Source organism: Hoplias malabaricus, chromosome 1 (assembly GCF_029633855.1).
Source record: "Hoplias malabaricus isolate fHopMal1 chromosome 1, fHopMal1.hap1, whole genome shotgun sequence".
NCBI lineage: Eukaryota > Metazoa > Chordata > Actinopteri > Characiformes > Erythrinidae > Hoplias > Hoplias malabaricus.
In genome coordinates this window covers 10,984,591-11,001,609 of record NC_089800.1, presented here as the reverse complement: position 1 = coordinate 11,001,609, position 17,019 = coordinate 10,984,591, and the positions used below count along the sequence as shown (strand labels likewise).

The following is a 17,019-nucleotide window of genomic DNA, read 5'->3' as shown; positions in this document are numbered from 1 at the left end:
AGTAATTAAAGTTTATTCAATAATGTCACTTTACATAGATAAGTATAGGTGTAGTATTTATATAAACTGGGTTATAAGAGTTAAATGCCCTTTATGGAGTTACCTCAACTTATTTACTTCCAAAACACAGAAGAAAACAATAAAAGACGACTCTGTGTCAGTGCCATAAATTAATTTTTAAAACTTGGCAAGAGATCAATGATTCTGCGGAGGTGATTCAATTTCTGCCTGGCGCCCGTATTCAGACACCTACGCAAATATTAACTGTTACCACAACAGATGAATTATTCCCACGTGTAATTAGTCTACGTATTAATTTATTGTAAATGAGTGCTTTCTAAACAGGCTTAATTATACACTTACATTTAATTATATTTGGTTTGCTTTAGACTCACAGATGGAAAAACACATTTATTCAGGGAGCTGAGTGTCCGCTGGGGAGCAAGAGGCGTCTGGTAGGAATTTGCTGCATTAGCCCGCTCGCTAAATGTGAGATGAACCGTGTTGTCAATCAGCCCCAGGGCACTGACAGAGAGGTAGAGCTGTCAATCAAAACTCAGCCTTCAATCCTTCTCTCCTCCTCATGGCCCCCACTCCTTCTCCTCCTTGTCCTCCTCCTCTTCCTCACAGAACAGGCCACAAAACACTGCAAGAACAAGAGCACCTCTTACCATTCTTAACATCCTTTGTACATTAAATAACATCTCTTTATACCAGTCAGTCATAATATTAAAATGACCTTGTTTCTACATTGTCCGTTTATTCAGCATCACTCACAGTTCTACAATTACAAACTGTAGTCTTATGATGCTTTGCATAATTTGTCAGACATTTTTACTCTCTTTTTAAAGGTCAGGAGGAATACAGATTAGGAATTATTTGAGTGTTTGATAAAGTTCAGCACTGCAGATACACTAAAGTGGTGGTGGGTTGATAATGTGTATTTACGAGTGGATCGGCTGAAGTTTGTAGAAAATGTGCCCACACACTGTACACTCTATTATACACTTACCTCACTAGTGCATCTGGTAGATGCAAAGATACTTTAGCTCAACTGTTGCTGTATATTATGTGTTATTCATACTCTAGTTCTTTATTGATAATCACAGGACGCAGTTGCCTGGACATTTTGCGTTGGTGGACTATTCTCAGTCCAGCAGTGGCTCTGAGGTGTTTTAAAATGCCAGCAACACTGCTGTGTCTGATCCACTTGTACTAGCACAACACACACTAATACCCCACCACCATGTCCTATATAATATATATTCTGTGGTGGAGCAATTGTATAACTGCAAAGTTCACCTATATTGCTAGTGGAGTTAATAAAAAAGACAATGTATTTAAAAACAGGTCATTTTCAGTTTTTTATTTTATGAATATGTTCTTTGAAAACTTAAATGATTAATAATCATTAATCTATTAATTTATTTTTATGTTCATAACCAGTCCAGTTGAATGAGTAAATAGTAAGTATACTGTAATGCATATTAAGAGTAACATATGTATACTGGGAACTTAATATCCATAACATACAGCTATTGAGAAAGTGTTATATATATATACGGTATATAATATATATTTCACAAGCAATATTTTGAAATTATATTTTTTAATATGGATACTACCCTTCTGATATCACAGTGCTTCAGAACATTACAAAAATTTTGTAAATTCACCCTGAAGGGTCAATAAACCTATGAAGATTCATAAAACATTGCCACAGAGCGAAGAAACTTATTGTAATGCATTTTTTTACCAGCAAAATATTCAAATCGGAAATTTGTTTAGTTGCAAATGCGTGGTAATTTGGTGATATGAAAAGTAGAGGGAAGAGAGGAGAAGAAAACATTCGCTATACTGCAGTTAATTTTTCATGGGTATGTTCTGAGTGGGCTGTGTTTTTGTGTATTCTGGGCAGGAGCGGTGCGGTGGAGTCAGGTATACACAGTCATTGGTCTTGCGGATCCATGTGTGACACCTTGTGCCCTGAAGTGCAGTCTGTTTAGCTCCAATTCTGATCAGCATCTTTATAGCTTATCTGCCCTGGGCTGCAATTTTGGCTTGGATGCTTTTACAAATGAACGCAATTCTGCAGTGAGCCTCCACTCTCTGATTGCAGGAGGAAACAGAGCTGAGAAACTTCACTGGATTATCATGCCACTTGAGAACGAAGAGACACACACACACACACATATACTGGCGAGAGAAGGCCCATGGTGTAGCCTTGTCTCGCTATTGGCACTTTGTGCCTGTACTCTGTCTTATTTCAGTAGAATAATATAATTGTCCCTCATTTTATTGCTTGTAAAGCCATCTCCTTTCTGCAGGCGATGTAGGTGATCAATGTACCGTCTAACTGAATCAATTCTACCAGGAATACTGTTTGTTTGGAAAATGATCCTAAGCGGGACAGAGGGAGGAGGGGGATGATTCTCCTTGTATTAGTTTAGTGAGTTGGGTCCTCATGTTCGCCGCCGACCGTTCCATTTTTCACCTTATGAGTGTTTTATACAGCAGCCTCTCCATGGAATACAGTATATGAGGTGTTACTTAACAAGAATAAATAATCAGGTTTGTTAGTCCTCACACACCCTGAGACTAGAACCCAAGACAAATAAAGGCCTCACTCTGGTAGTAATAGCAAGGTTTGTATATTTATGTTATCAGCATCTCCTTGCTTTATCATGTAGCCTATATCATGCCATAAAAAATATGTCAACATTTTTGGACAATATAAGCTTATATTTCCCAAATTTAAACTCTTCATGAGAAACAAATATGGTCAGCCTGCATTCATATAATTGATATTACATTTATAAGACTAAGCAGAAATCTTCTGTGAGACTAATAAATATATTGTAGATTATATAAGTGCTGCCTGATTATTTCTTTACTTTTTTCACCATTATTCCTCTTACGAGTGCAACCTTTTTGTTTAATCAAATATAGGTTTATACATATAGGTTTTGGATCAACATGCAGCAGACCTTGTCTTTTAAAGGGAAGGACTTGCTTATTTTAGCAAGAAAATATCAATCCACATTCAGCATGGATTACATTAGCATTTTCCCAGAGAATAGGAGAGGTGCTAAACTGGTACAGATGCATTAAAAACATTTTGGAATGAAAAAAACTATAACAGATACCAAATAGCTGAGCATCTGAAATCCTATATCAAGCAAAAAAACAGGAAAACATTTAACTTCCATAACTACCTCAACTGGTCTCATTATCCAAGGTTAACAGAGATGATGCAGCACAGCAGGAAATGTTTTCTGGAACTGAGCTTTGTATTTATTTTATATCTGATATGTCATTTCTTTTTCAATATATCATCACTGTCCAATCAAAGACATGTACCTCCAATTTTGTCCAATGTAAAGCTGTCCTTTACACTGTGTGAAAAGTTCATAATGAATGGGTCAATAGAAACGAATGGGTCTTTTGAAATTGACTACCATTGAAAATTAAGAAGTTGTTTCCTTCTCCTGTAAAGATGCTATTTTGGAGATACATGTGTTTCATTGGACAAGGACAATACAATATATATGTTTTTTTTAGAATTTCTACATGAGCTATGAATTATATTTTACCCGTCGATGTGACTAAACATTTGAAAAGCATAAGTAATATGCTCCCATTCATACTACAACTGAGGAAGTTTCATTTATTTATCAATCAGGGTGTTCCACAGAACTGCAGCATGCATAATTCAGCATGCAGTAGGAAGCTGTGTTTGTACAGTACAAGTTTACATCACCCCACACCCCTCCCTCAGTCTCTCTCTCTCTCTCTCTTTCTCTCTCTCTACTCACTCCTGGAGTAAAAGAGGAAGTGAAACTGTAACACAGAGTTCAGTTGTAATTGGTTACGGTCACGCTAACCAAACAGGAAGGAATCTGCAACTGATTAGAATTCTTCCTCCCGCAATAATAATAGCCCGCCCCCCACACCCCCCACTCCTCTAAAATTAATTATGCTCAGGGTCTATTCCCACCATTGGTTTTTCCTGTTTTTAAGCTGTTTTATAGAGGAGTCAAATCCCCAGACAACAAAGGCTAGTTTTCAATTAGGAGGGGAGTCAAAGTGGCCCCTGAGCCAGCAGACTCACATCTATCACCTGTACACACTCATTCCCAATCACAACCTGTTTCCCCTCTTTCCCACAAGCATCATAGTTTTAAGATCATCTGAACGAGTAGAAGGAGAGTTCAGAGTCATGCTCACTCCTCCAGGTTATGATGATCTTCATGCTACGACACTTTTGGGAAACGAGACCCAAGCTCTTTAGTGCTGAAAGATCTGTGGCTCCCCAGGCTCCATGACACTTACACTGCAGTGTATATATATGTGTGTGTGTGTGTGTGTGTGTGTTTGTGTTTGTGTGTGTGTTTGTGTTTGTGTGTGTGTGTGTGTGTGTGTGTTTGTGTTACAATGCAATGCAAAATGATTTCTGTACAAACTTTCGTGAAGAATATGCCATTAGATATACTCTTAACTTAATTTGAGCTGGTATTAAATATATAACAAATAGTCCACATTGGATATAAATACTAGTGTTTTGTCCAGAATAAATAAATAAATAAACAAACAAGAAAACATGTAGATTTAAAAGAAAATATCATAAATTCTTCCTTGGCTGTGATTAAGCTTAAGCTTAGACTAAACAGAAATTATTTTCTGATTCAACACTGATGCTGAACTTTGTTTGGGCTTTATCCATGTCCAGGAAACCAACCCAACCATAATCTCAAATCAATCAGCATTTAGTTTCAACACGTTTTACTTTTGTGCACCCTACTGCTGTCCTTTACAATTATTCGTAGATGTGTTCTCCCAGGCAAAGGTGACACCGACATTATGTTTCTTTTAAGTCAATGTTTCTAATACAGTTCAAGTAATTTACACAGGTATAATGTGGAACTAAAATGGTTCAAAAGCATATTTGTGAAGATAACATCAGTATCCATTTGCACCATCATTGAAAATAAAGGATGTACAATTGATACTGAGCAATACTAAGAAATGGACACAATGCAGGAATAGGTTTGGACACTAAATCTTTACTTCTGAGATTTGGAGTAAGGCTTAGTCTGGTGAGTGTCCATTTGTCATTGGGATTATAAGGACTAGGAGAAGCAAAATAAAAGATTCACATTTTTTTGACATATTTACTCGAAGAATAGTGTGGACACATTAAATAATAAAAAAATAAAATATTAAATTTAGCTGGTGTGGCTTATACATAATAAATCTTTTGGCTGAAAATGAGCTTACTGTGTATTTAATATTAAGCTGTATTTTGAATTAATGGTGCATTGTACATACTTCACAATTAATAATGTTTTAAATGTTGTTTTGGAACAATTGAAGTGGATATTGTTTTTTTTTTCATATTGTTCATACTTTGTTCACAAGCTGGATGTATTAAAAAAATAACTATATTCTGGAGCAAATTTTAGAGGAACAAATGTGTTATAGCATGAGACCATTCTTCCTAAATATTCTCAGAACATAAGACTCCAAAATAAACAAAAGTTGAATGTAGAAGTGACTGTGTTACTTGTTATTTTGCTCATTTCCAGCTGTAGTTTGGCATACACAATTCCACTAAATGCTTTTCTCAAATTAATTTAAGGCAAACATATTTATTTCCTAAAATCTACATTTCCCCAAACCACGATCCATTCCTTTTAACAGAAGTAAATGTAGATTATATCTGCAATATCTCAAATACAAAGCAACTAGTTTTATAATGGTATAATGGTAAAATAGCAATAGATTTGTGTTTTTTGTTTGTTTTTAAGCTGATTAACATTTGATATTAAAAATAATGCTGATGTATTGCTTGTTAATGTTCGTTTTTATTTTTGTAAATAGGAAATGTAATTTTCACACTTTTAAATACTTTTGCTCTTTGCATTTCACATTTTTATAAGTTTAAAAATAGCAGTAAGTCTTTATGTCACATTTTCATGATAAATGGGCCAACAGAGTTTATACAATTTAATTGTATGATTATATTTTCTTTCACCTTTAAATACATTTCAAAGATGTTATGGTTTATCCTGACAACAACCACATAAATATACCATTAATATACCATTTACGACAAGGAACTTCACCGAACGGACTCTGGAAACCCATTACAGAAATAGATTGAATTAGGGGACAATCACGGACATTATATCAGTCATGCAACATGAAAAGATTCAGATGTCTGATTCTCGTCAATTAATGCAAAGTAAGTAACATTTGTTCCACGTGTAATGTGCATCATGATCTTGTTAAGCTGGAATGCCAGAGCCTTATGACATTTTTGCATGCATTTCCAATGCTAACATGCAGATGGAGTGTGTGAAAGAGGTCTAACACATGACTCAGCGTTTCACACACATAGGTCCTAGCTCCTGCGCTTTAACCACAACAAAACACAAGCACACATGCACACCACACACACTTCTCTCCCACAAAGCTCATGTGTTTTAACCCAGATCACAACTCACCGGCATGTAACTTCACTTCCAATGCATGCTGCCCCTCAGTGCGCTCAAAACATTGGAGGAAAGAGCTGGAAATTGGAACCATCACACAAGCTAGTCCTGGAGTAAAGGAAATCAGCCTCAAATGAGATCATGCATGCCAAGCAGCATTTGACCAAAGGGCAAAAAGGAAGAGGCAGATAACGGAAAGGAGAAACTACTTAATGCTGCTTTACTCGCATCTGTTAAGAGACAGTGTTGTTTTCAGTGCAGGAGTGTGCAGGGTTTGGTTGTTTTTATGGTTGCTGCTTTTTTGTTTACCACATATTATATGGAGAAAGCGTGAGAGCGTATGTTTCAAGCACCCTGAAAATATCAGTGTGAATATATAGAAACGTGTGAGTGGTTTGTACACAAAAAGGTCTAATCATATAAAATAATATAAAAATATATGTATTAATGCAGCAAAAAATGACCAACATTCTGTGTTTTCAGAAAAGACGCTGAAAGGATCTGATCCAGTTAGATGAACCTAAGTTTGGTTCCAGAATTCTCCTCAGTACTCCCAGCCAAGTCCATTTCTTGTACAGTATGTTTTATTTTGGTATAAACCTCTAAGGAGTGTTTACCCAGACAGGGATTAATCTTAGTCCTGGACTATATCCTCCTTTTAATGGAAAATCTCAAAATGCTGTGTAGTCCAGCACTAGGCTTAATCCTGTCTGGGAAAGCACCCCTAAATGTACAACATAATATTAATGCAACGTATTAATACAGTCTCTTTATACATATTAATGTGTTCACTTTCTGAAACTCCCTCGAGGAAGCCCAGTGTTATATATATATAGCAGTACAACTTATTTTATTAAATGAAACACAGCATTGATTGCCTCATATCAGGCATTGAATGATCAATACAGATAAGACTGTGATACTTAAGAGAGTTTTGCTCTGTGAACACTAAAAGTGGGTTTATTAAAGCTATATCTTTATTATCTTTTTGTATCTTTATTAAATAAAGAATCACATTTTTTTTACATAGAAACATGTGAACAGGAACTTTTCACTGCAAAATAAATGTCAGAACAGAAATGCATGCGTAACGTATTGTAACTGTTGCACCTTTAAATGTTTGTGTGTGTGTGTGTGTGTGTGTGTTTGAGACAGACAGAGAGAGAGAGAGAGAGAGAGAGAGAGAGAGAGAGAGCATGTAAAGGGCCATTACCGACATTCAATAGCTCATCTATCTTAACATGCGTTAGAAGTGGTGCGCCGCAAACTATTAATCATGGCAGTCTCAAGGTATCGGATTCCAATGATGCGGCTCAACAGTCTCAACTCCACCTTCAAAGAGTTGCTTCACCTGAGCCTGTCAGAGCAGCCACTCCTTCTGCTCACACACGTTCATTAGAGATCCACACCACAATCTGAACTGATGTTCATTTCAGATAAAACACTTCTAATCTGTGGCAAAGAAAAAGCTGGCAGGTTGGCAAACCGAGCCCCACTAAATTATTAAAACCTATAGTACTGTGCACAAACAGCCCCATTTATGTAACTTCCAGTCAAAACAGACATTAGGCTCAAGTTATTTGTTTCTCTTGAGTATAGAAATTTGAAAAAATAACTAAATTTCTAAAACTGCAGTTCAAAAAGAACTCCAAACAATCATTTAAGATTCATCCACTTACAGAAAAAAATCCAAAGCACAACCCATGTTACACAATGTTTTTCCATATGTTGTGTGCAATCACACATTCTGATCAGAGAGGTCCCCAATCCCTGAATCCCAAAAGTCCTGTTTTGGAACTGCAGCGTTTATGAAAATGTTACTCCAAACAGAAATTATTAATCATTCAGCCCTAGTGGCATGCCACTAAATCCAAACCACAGTAAGAGTGAAAGTTCACATGAGCATGGAAAACTAGATATAGCACAGCTGTCAGTACCTGTTAGAACAGAAGCATTCACCTTAGTGAGGACAGAGGGAAGACCAACCTTCATACACACACACACACATACACAACTTAAGATGCTGTGCTAGGGTTTTGATCATTAAAGTGTTATGTGTGATGCATATGGTAGACTATTTTTCATATGTATGACTCAATATAAAGGGCTCTTTACTGTGAGTAATAGTGAAGCTCTTGTGTCTGCGTGGGGAATACATTTTAAGTGGTGTTGTCAGTGCATGCCAATCATAATTTAATTCTACTGTGTTGGGTTAATTACAGTACACTATATGCTGAACTTAAGATGGTTGAGGGTATCATATTTCAGCTGGAGCTACAAAGATACAAAGTAACAAAACAAGATTTGAATGGAACAGAATACATCCATCTTTCAGTTGCAAAGCTGTTTTTTTACAGCATTTGTTCTCTACATAACAGATCAATTTAGATAAATTAAAGACCACTTCATAATTTAATTTTGCTGCTGATGTCGTCTGACTGATTATGTATAAAATTATGCTAACAGTGTACTGTGACTATTGGGCACTGTTCAGAATTAAGTTGTTGCTGATCCCAAGAGAGTAGGAAAACTAATGCAATATACAATATTATAATTATAAAATCTGTTGAAAAATTGGCACATCTATTTTATTTAATAATATTTCATTTTACAGATCATACAACTACGCTTTAATGGAGTTATAGCTACAATGAATGTACTGTAGAAAAATAATGTTATATACGATGATATTGCAACAGCATACAACCTCAATTTCCAGAGCTGGGACATTTCCTCAAAATAGTATAAAAACTGAAAGTTTTGTAATGTATTAATTCATTTGAACTTTTATTTAACAGACAAAAGACAAAGAAAATCGTTCAGGAACTGAAGTTAAAAATATTTGCAGTTTTGCAAGTAGAAACTTAGCCCACTTTTGCTGTCTGTGGGCACAACAGTCTGTGGTTTCCATCCAATTCTACTTTTCATGATGCACCATACATTTTTAATAGGAGACAGATCTGGACTGCAGGCAGGCCAGTGGAGCACATGGACTTTATGTGTACAAAGCCATTGTTCTGCATGTGAAGAATGGAACATAGCATAGCTGATGCACCTCCAAACTCGTAGAAATATTCACCTATTTACCTACTGATAACAGTTGGGATGGTCATATTTGTCTTTGGCACAGAGAACTTGACAACTGTTGTTCCTGAAAACAAGCTGTATCTAAATCAAGGACTTATCTGAACACAGCACACGTGTTTACTGTCTTTTGGAAAGTTTCATGTTGCAGTTCTTGATGCAGCAGCAGAGTCTCTTAAATGACAACAGTTTTTTAAATTACTCTACTGAATTTATCAATATAGCATGACATGTTCTTATGCGGGCGGCACGGTGGTGCAGCAGGTAGTGTCGCAGTCACACAGCTCCAGGGACCTGGAGGTTGTGGGTTTGATTCCCGCTCCGGGTGACTGTCTGTGAGGAGTTTGGTGTGTTCTCCCCGTGTCCGCGTGGGTTTCCTCCCACACGTTGGTAGGTGGATTGGCGACTCAAAAGTGTCCGTAGGTGTGTGTGTGTGTGTGTTGCCCGGTGAAGGACTGGAGCCCCCTCCAGGATGTATTGATGCCTTGCGCCAAATGATTCCAGGTAGGCTCTGGACCCACCACGACCCTGAACTGGATAAGCGCTTACAAATAATGAATGAATGAATGTCCTTATGCAGAGTCATCTGTGGGCTCAAAGTTCACACTCATTCAGCATTAGTGTCCAGCCGTACCCCATATGGACTGGAATTTCGGGAATCGTTGCCAGTTAAAAAATGGTTTAAGAGAAATCACAGTTTTTTTTGTTTGTTTGTTTGTTTGTTTGTTGCATTTTACATGACATCCCTATTTTTCTAGAAATGGGTTTGTAAGTTTACAGAATAATTCCATGACACAATGCTATTAATAACAAAGTTGTAAATTAGCATATATTACACCGGTACAGCTACAAAAAGAAAATATATCTGATGAAATGTATTACTCTGTAACAACATGCCGACATATCCAATTTTATATATTTATTGTTAGTAAAGACAACAGCAATGATCATTCATTCATTGTCTGCTTGTCCAGTTCAGGGGCGCGGTGGGTCCAGAGCCTACCCGGAATCACTGGGTGTAAGGTGAGAACACACCCTAGGCACCAGTCCTTCACAGGGCAACACACACTCACCAATTCATTCACACACTCTCATCTACGGACACTTCTGAGTCGCCAATCCACCTACCAACGTGTGTTTGTGGACTGTGGGAGGAAACCAGAGCACCCGGAGGAAACCCACACAGACACAGGGAGAACACACCACACTCCTCACAGACAGTCACCCGGAGGAAACCCACACAGACACAGGGAGAACACACCACACTCCTCACAGACAGTCACCCGGAGGAAACCCACACAGACACAGGGAGAACACACCACACTCCTCACAGACAGTCACCCGAAGCGGGACTAGAACCCACAACCTCCAGGTCCCTGGAGCTGTGTGACTGCGAGACTACCTGTGCTGCCCACAGCACTAATTAACATTGTTAATTACTAATGTGTTATTCTACCAGTTCATTTGCTTAAAACTAATTATTGTAAACAAAAAAAAACTGTAAAAATGAGCAAATACTCCCAAGCTGCCTGCTCCTGCTGGTTTCTTGCATGAAGTCACTTCCTGAGGAAGTGTGGGATGAACACAAGAAGACTTGGGGAATCTATGTGTATTATTGATATGTGAATACAAATGTGTGTGAAAGCCATAAAATCTGCTTAAGAACTGCAGGTAATTCCAAGTGTCGCCAGGTATAGTGGATTTCAATTATTTAGGACTCCGGCAGCAGAAATTTGGGCCATCACTGCTGTATGTGGTAGCAGTGTACTTTATAAGATTTAATTTTCAGAGAAGTGGTTAGGACTTGAATTTACAGGCCACTGTTTTATTTTGAATATTTGTCCCTTTCTCTCTCTCTCTCTCTGTGTGTGTGTGTGTGTGTGTGTGTGTGTGTGTGTGTGTGTGTGTGTGTGTGTGAATAAGTAGATGGCCTTCTACACTGATGTCCCACCGTGCCAAAGACTTTAAAATACTGTCTGTGTGAAATGTAAAATTTATGAATCTCCTCCCCTACGCCCTGCTTGATTTATGTGAAATAATAATACACTATTTAATGCTTAAACATGGCTGCGAGCAATGCGTGGCTATCAAGATGTACAATGGAGTAATGGCTAGGGAAGACAAATCACCTCACGGACTGAGGATGCTTGTTTAAGGTTGCTCGGCAGATATATTAAACTATATGTAATTGTACACTAACTCCATGCTGTAGGCAGGGAAGGAGAGCTAGAGAGAGAGAGAGAGAGAGAGAGAGAGAGAGAGAGAGAGAGAGAGAGAGAGAGAGAGAGAGAATATAAATGCGCATACTTTCAGCTCTTCAAAAGTGCTGGAGGTCAGGTAAGTCATTACCTGCTATTGCATTACCAGCAATTACCTCAGCTAACTAATCCATGAAAATGGCACAATAACTGTTACTCAGAGACAGTTTTAATAATAAAAGCATCTGATTTAGGAGGAGGCTCATGGAATTCGGCTCATCCCTGGCATGCACACCCGAGCGAGATGTTCAAGAGGTTAAGGCCTTCCAGATTTGACCAATTTCCTCTCACTAGCCCTGGCTAGTACTTAACTCATCCAGACTGATTCAGTCTCAAGTGTTTTCCTAAGAAACTTTACTGGCCCCAGCGTTAAAACATTCTTTTATCAGTGTGTTTTTAGAAAAAATGTGTTCAGTATAGCACCAAACATAGACCCTATTACTCTGTAACCACCTGTGAAACCCTGTGAAGACTTTGTAAAGATATAACAGCTTCTCACTCAAGAATATATCGTCGCTGTCCATGTTTCTCCAAAATGTAAATTCATAGGAGGAGGAAAACACTTCTTAAATTGCAATGGAAATCAATGTAAAAGACTTTATTTCAAGAATGTGAGAATGTGTAATAAAACATACTGTGGTGGAAGATCAAAACATTTTTTTTCTGAGAGTACACTCTCAGAAAAACTCACTGTGGTGGTACCCACAAAGATACATATTCAATACCTTTAGTTAGGGAACATAGCTGTACCATATTGTATAATAACTATAGATTTTAAAGTTGTGTTGATTTCATGCGCCACCTTTCCTCTCCAGGGCTTATATTATGTTCTTTTATTTACTGTATTTTTATACGCAGTCCTCCTGCAGAAGAGAGTGTACTGTACCTTTAGGGAACCCAGCTGTACCTTTAAAGGTACATTTAAACTCTCTGTACCTTCAGTGATAATAATGTACCTGTAAAGTACGTTTGTGTATGGACAAGAAGTAACAAGGTAAAATAAAGGCACATTTTGAGTTCAGCTTCACTCTGTTTTTTCTCTAAGAGTGGATTGTTTTTGTGGAAAATTGAGTTCAGAAATTTGAATGTGGAAATATTAAGACAAAGGGGAGATGTTTTTAAAAGGCAAATTAGGAGCAGGATGAAGACGCCCTTTCATGCATGCGTTGATTTGTGGATCCCTGACAGCCGTGTTTAATTAAAACTCATTAGTGTGAGGGATCAGTGGGGGAGGGCGATGACTCCCTTCATTTAACAGTTTGGGAAAAGTTTTACCAAACCTCAGCAAGGAAAACAAACAGAGTAATTACCAGCTCAAATGAAGTCACTGTGTGGCGACCTGCTGTACTGTGTGATTTTAAATGATAATATGCACAGGTTACAGTGTGGGCGTTCCATAACAACCCCCCCCCCCACACACACACACCTTAAACACAACCCCCCCACCCCCACCCCACGCAACGCATCTTCACTCTTTCATTCTCTCCATTTACCTCTCATTATTTCTCCCTCTCTTTCACCGACATACCTCTCTCTCTCACACAAACACTGCTTCTCTCTCTTTTCTTTTTCCTCCCTCTCTTTGCCCCTACCTGCCCATGCCAAGAATAACACCTCTTCTAAATCTGGTGATTCATATGCAATTACAGCTCCAGCGAAGGCCAGGTGTTGAATTCTTTCTGGCATGCCATAAAACGTTATATGCATGATTTGCACAGGCGACGAGCTCTGTAATTTCATTTTCCTTCTTTCATTTCTCCTTCATGACCGCACAATACATTTCAGGGCTTTTATGAGAATGGAGGAACTCGCAGAAGCCTTGCCGGACATTCCCTGTCCCAAAGGCTCCCCCCTCTACTGCCCTGCCCTGACCACTCTACATTCCTCTGACCGCTGTGCTCTGCAGTACCAACCACAGGAGGAACCCGGTGCCCCCCCAAGTCCCTCCCCCGTGCCAATCCATCCCCTGTCAGTCAAAGCCACATTAAAGAATTCTGACATCATTCTTTCAGCTTGTTGCCCCCAGGGTAAACAAATAAACTCCCCCTGCCCCCTCAGGGGTGCTCTCTGAGAATGCGCTATTGTGCAGGGTGATCCCTGTTCCCCAATACACACCTCACAGAAGCATATGAGACCATGTAATGTAAATTATTTTACTCTACTTTTTTTCATATTTACACTTAGGAAATAGAAATATTATTGCTGTATTATGATGGACTTTTTAATAAAAATCATGGTGCTCAGTTGTTTCAGATATACAGATCTTAAAGATAGATTCCAGAAAATATTATAATTAATGGAAAAAGTTATGTTATATCTATTACACAGTATTTTGCCTTCTCACCCTTCTTCATGATCATCATATCCTATATTTACAGTGGAGGGTCTTCACTGGGACTGTAGCTTTTCACTTTGCTATTGCTTTTGTTAGCTGGCTGCTTATTGATTTATATATATCCATCTGCCACCAGCATTTTCCAGCCAAAGGTGCTATGGGGTACCCCATGGGAACACAATAAAGTCTAAAATTAATCACATGCCAAGGAAATACACTTTGAAAAAAAACAAATCTGAGAAATGGAAGAAATAGCAAACAATTAAATAAATGTACACACACACAACAAAGTTAAAAATTCAATGTGTGTTTCAGTAGGGTGAGAGTTATTACTAATTTCTTGGTGTTTGGAAGCAAAGACATCCATGATATTTCTAGAGTATTTTGTGCCATAACAACATTTAAAACAATATATTTTGGTGGCTTCATGTAACTGTTTATTATGCTTATAGCAATAAATGTAAATAAATAGTATCATATAAATAAAGCTAGATCTGAAACGTATTAACAGAGCTGTGTAACCTTATTATGTGTCGCTGCCAACTAAAATGAGTTCTATAGGTTTACTCATGAATGCTAATAAACATGGCAATAAATCCAACTGGGATTGACATTTTACATCCATTATACATCTGAAATGCTTTTTTAAATTCTGTGGACAGGTAGCAGCTTGCAAGTGCCCTTATTGCTCTGAGCTAAAGTCTTAATGAAATGACACTGCATAATTTGTTTTTTTATTCTTTCACACATTAAGGCTCCTTTCAAATTAAAGCATATCAGGTTCGCACAAGCCGTTCCTTCAAGGTGTGTTTTTTAATGTATGTAATATTTACAAACTTTTTCAGAAATTCTTTTCTTTACTGTAATCAATCTGGAGTGTGACATAATGAAGGAGGACTTAATGAATCACAGACCGCATGCTCATTCGAGCTGGCAAGAAAACACAGACAAAACACATTCAAATGGGGGTCTGCTTCCCTCTCCTGGCTGCTTTGGAAAAGAAGAATGAAGAATAGAAACAGGTCTGAACAGCTGCTCAAGATTCAAGATGCATTTGAAACACTGGGATGTGTATCTCATCTGAAGAAGGACTTTCTGATAGAGGACAAACTGCACATTGGATTGTATTCTGTATTACTGCCAATCATAAGGAAAATAAGGCATCACAAATTTGCATGGTGTTATGACACGATGGGGGGGTAGTCAACCTTCTACAAGATCCCATTTTATAGAAAATTCAATGGTCCTCTTTATTTACATAATACAATTAGAACAATATGTTCATTCATTCATTCTACAGCAGACACAATAATGAGGAAGTCCTGAGTTGGTGACACATACCTCTATAACATACAAGTCTGGTGTAATATCAATGTATAACATCTTTAAAATACTGCTCACTTCCCAGTCCACATATAGAAGCTAAGTTGCAAAAAACAGTGGTGTTTTAGCCTGTTTATGGAATGATGCATTATACAGACATCATTTGCATATATCTGTATTTTGAATGTGCATTAAGGTGCATGTAAGAATTATTTTGATATTTAAAACCACACAAATATAATACCTGGCCATTATACAAGCGATGTACAAGCAAGATCTAGGACACAGACATGCACAAAAAGCATACATTTAAAAAGTATATCAATTAGTGTGCACTTCTAATGTTCCGTTTTTTGTGTCTAGTCTCTTTCACTGTAAAAACATATTGATATTCTGTTCGGAAAAAAGAGTCACTTCAGCATCTGTCCATTGGCTACTGTTTTGCTAGGGCTTTGAATCCGAAAATGTTTCTGGAAGTCTTGATTGGGAAATGATCCTTTGCGGTAGTTAATCATATACTACAAATAAAGCAGACAGGGATTAAATGTCTGTCTAATTTCATGATATTGCTGCATCCAGGAAAGCTCTACCTGAACCTGTGATTTCAGAAATGTCTGTTCTTAGGTCAGAAAAAGCTCTCCTCGGTGTTGTGTGGGATGTGCTCTCATCTCTTCTTTTAATAAAAAAAATATAAAATATACATCAGGTCAAGAGAGTCCATCTCCGAGAAAGCTAGTATATATCAACATGGCCAAGATGTTCTGTTAGGCTGAGTTTGGGCCTTGAATAGTACAGAGCAGAGAGAGAGAGAGAGAGAGAGAGAGAGAGAGAGAGAGAGAAAGAAAAAAAGTGAGAGCATGAAGTCTACCAGATCAAAGAAAATAACATGAGAGAGGATATGAGCTCTTAGAGGAGTAATATAGCAGCGATACCATCTGTTTTCCAAGTCATGCAGCAGGAAAAGGACAACAGAGACGGCCTTTTAGCCCAGGATAACAGGGCCCACAAATGCCTTATTAAGGAACCTCCAATTTAATATGAGATTGGGCAACATTAAAGGGATCCTCCGGAGAAAGGCCCTCCCCGTGATATCGCGGGACATAAGCCTTATATGACAAATAAATTTGAAGATTATTTCATAAAAGGAGAGGCGGTGTAATTTTTCCTCTGGTATTTTCAATTTTGAGGGTGGAACTGGTTGCCTGGAATCCTTGAGAGTGGGCAAAAGATGTATGAGCCGATTGCACTGATAATGCAGGGTAAAAGCAGGTTAGAGGGACAAGAAGTCACTATGCGGAATATATGCTCTGAAAGGATGATAGGATCAACACTCTCTCTCACACACACACACACATACACACACAAACAAACACATAGATGTGTATAGAAGGTATAATTGACATAGCATAATGTTTTTCAGAAAGAAGTATATGTTTTACCAATTCTAACTACACTCTGATTAAGCTCCCATTCAGAAAAAATAGCCAACTATAAACAACGCATATTTCCCACTTTCAGGACATCA

At 37.9% G+C, this 17,019-nt stretch overlaps 1 long non-coding RNA gene across 1 annotated transcript in view; it reads right to left on the bottom strand.

Annotated features, from left to right (window-relative positions):
- Positions 1–243: 243 nt before the first annotated feature.
- LOC136688444 (uncharacterized) overlaps positions 244–17,019 on the bottom strand; it is a 42,460-nt gene continuing 25,684 nt past the window's right edge. Inside the window, exon 3 of the long non-coding RNA XR_010801140.1 lies at positions 244–646. This is a non-coding gene — a long non-coding RNA (uncharacterized lncRNA). The remainder of the gene's footprint in view (positions 647–17,019) is intronic.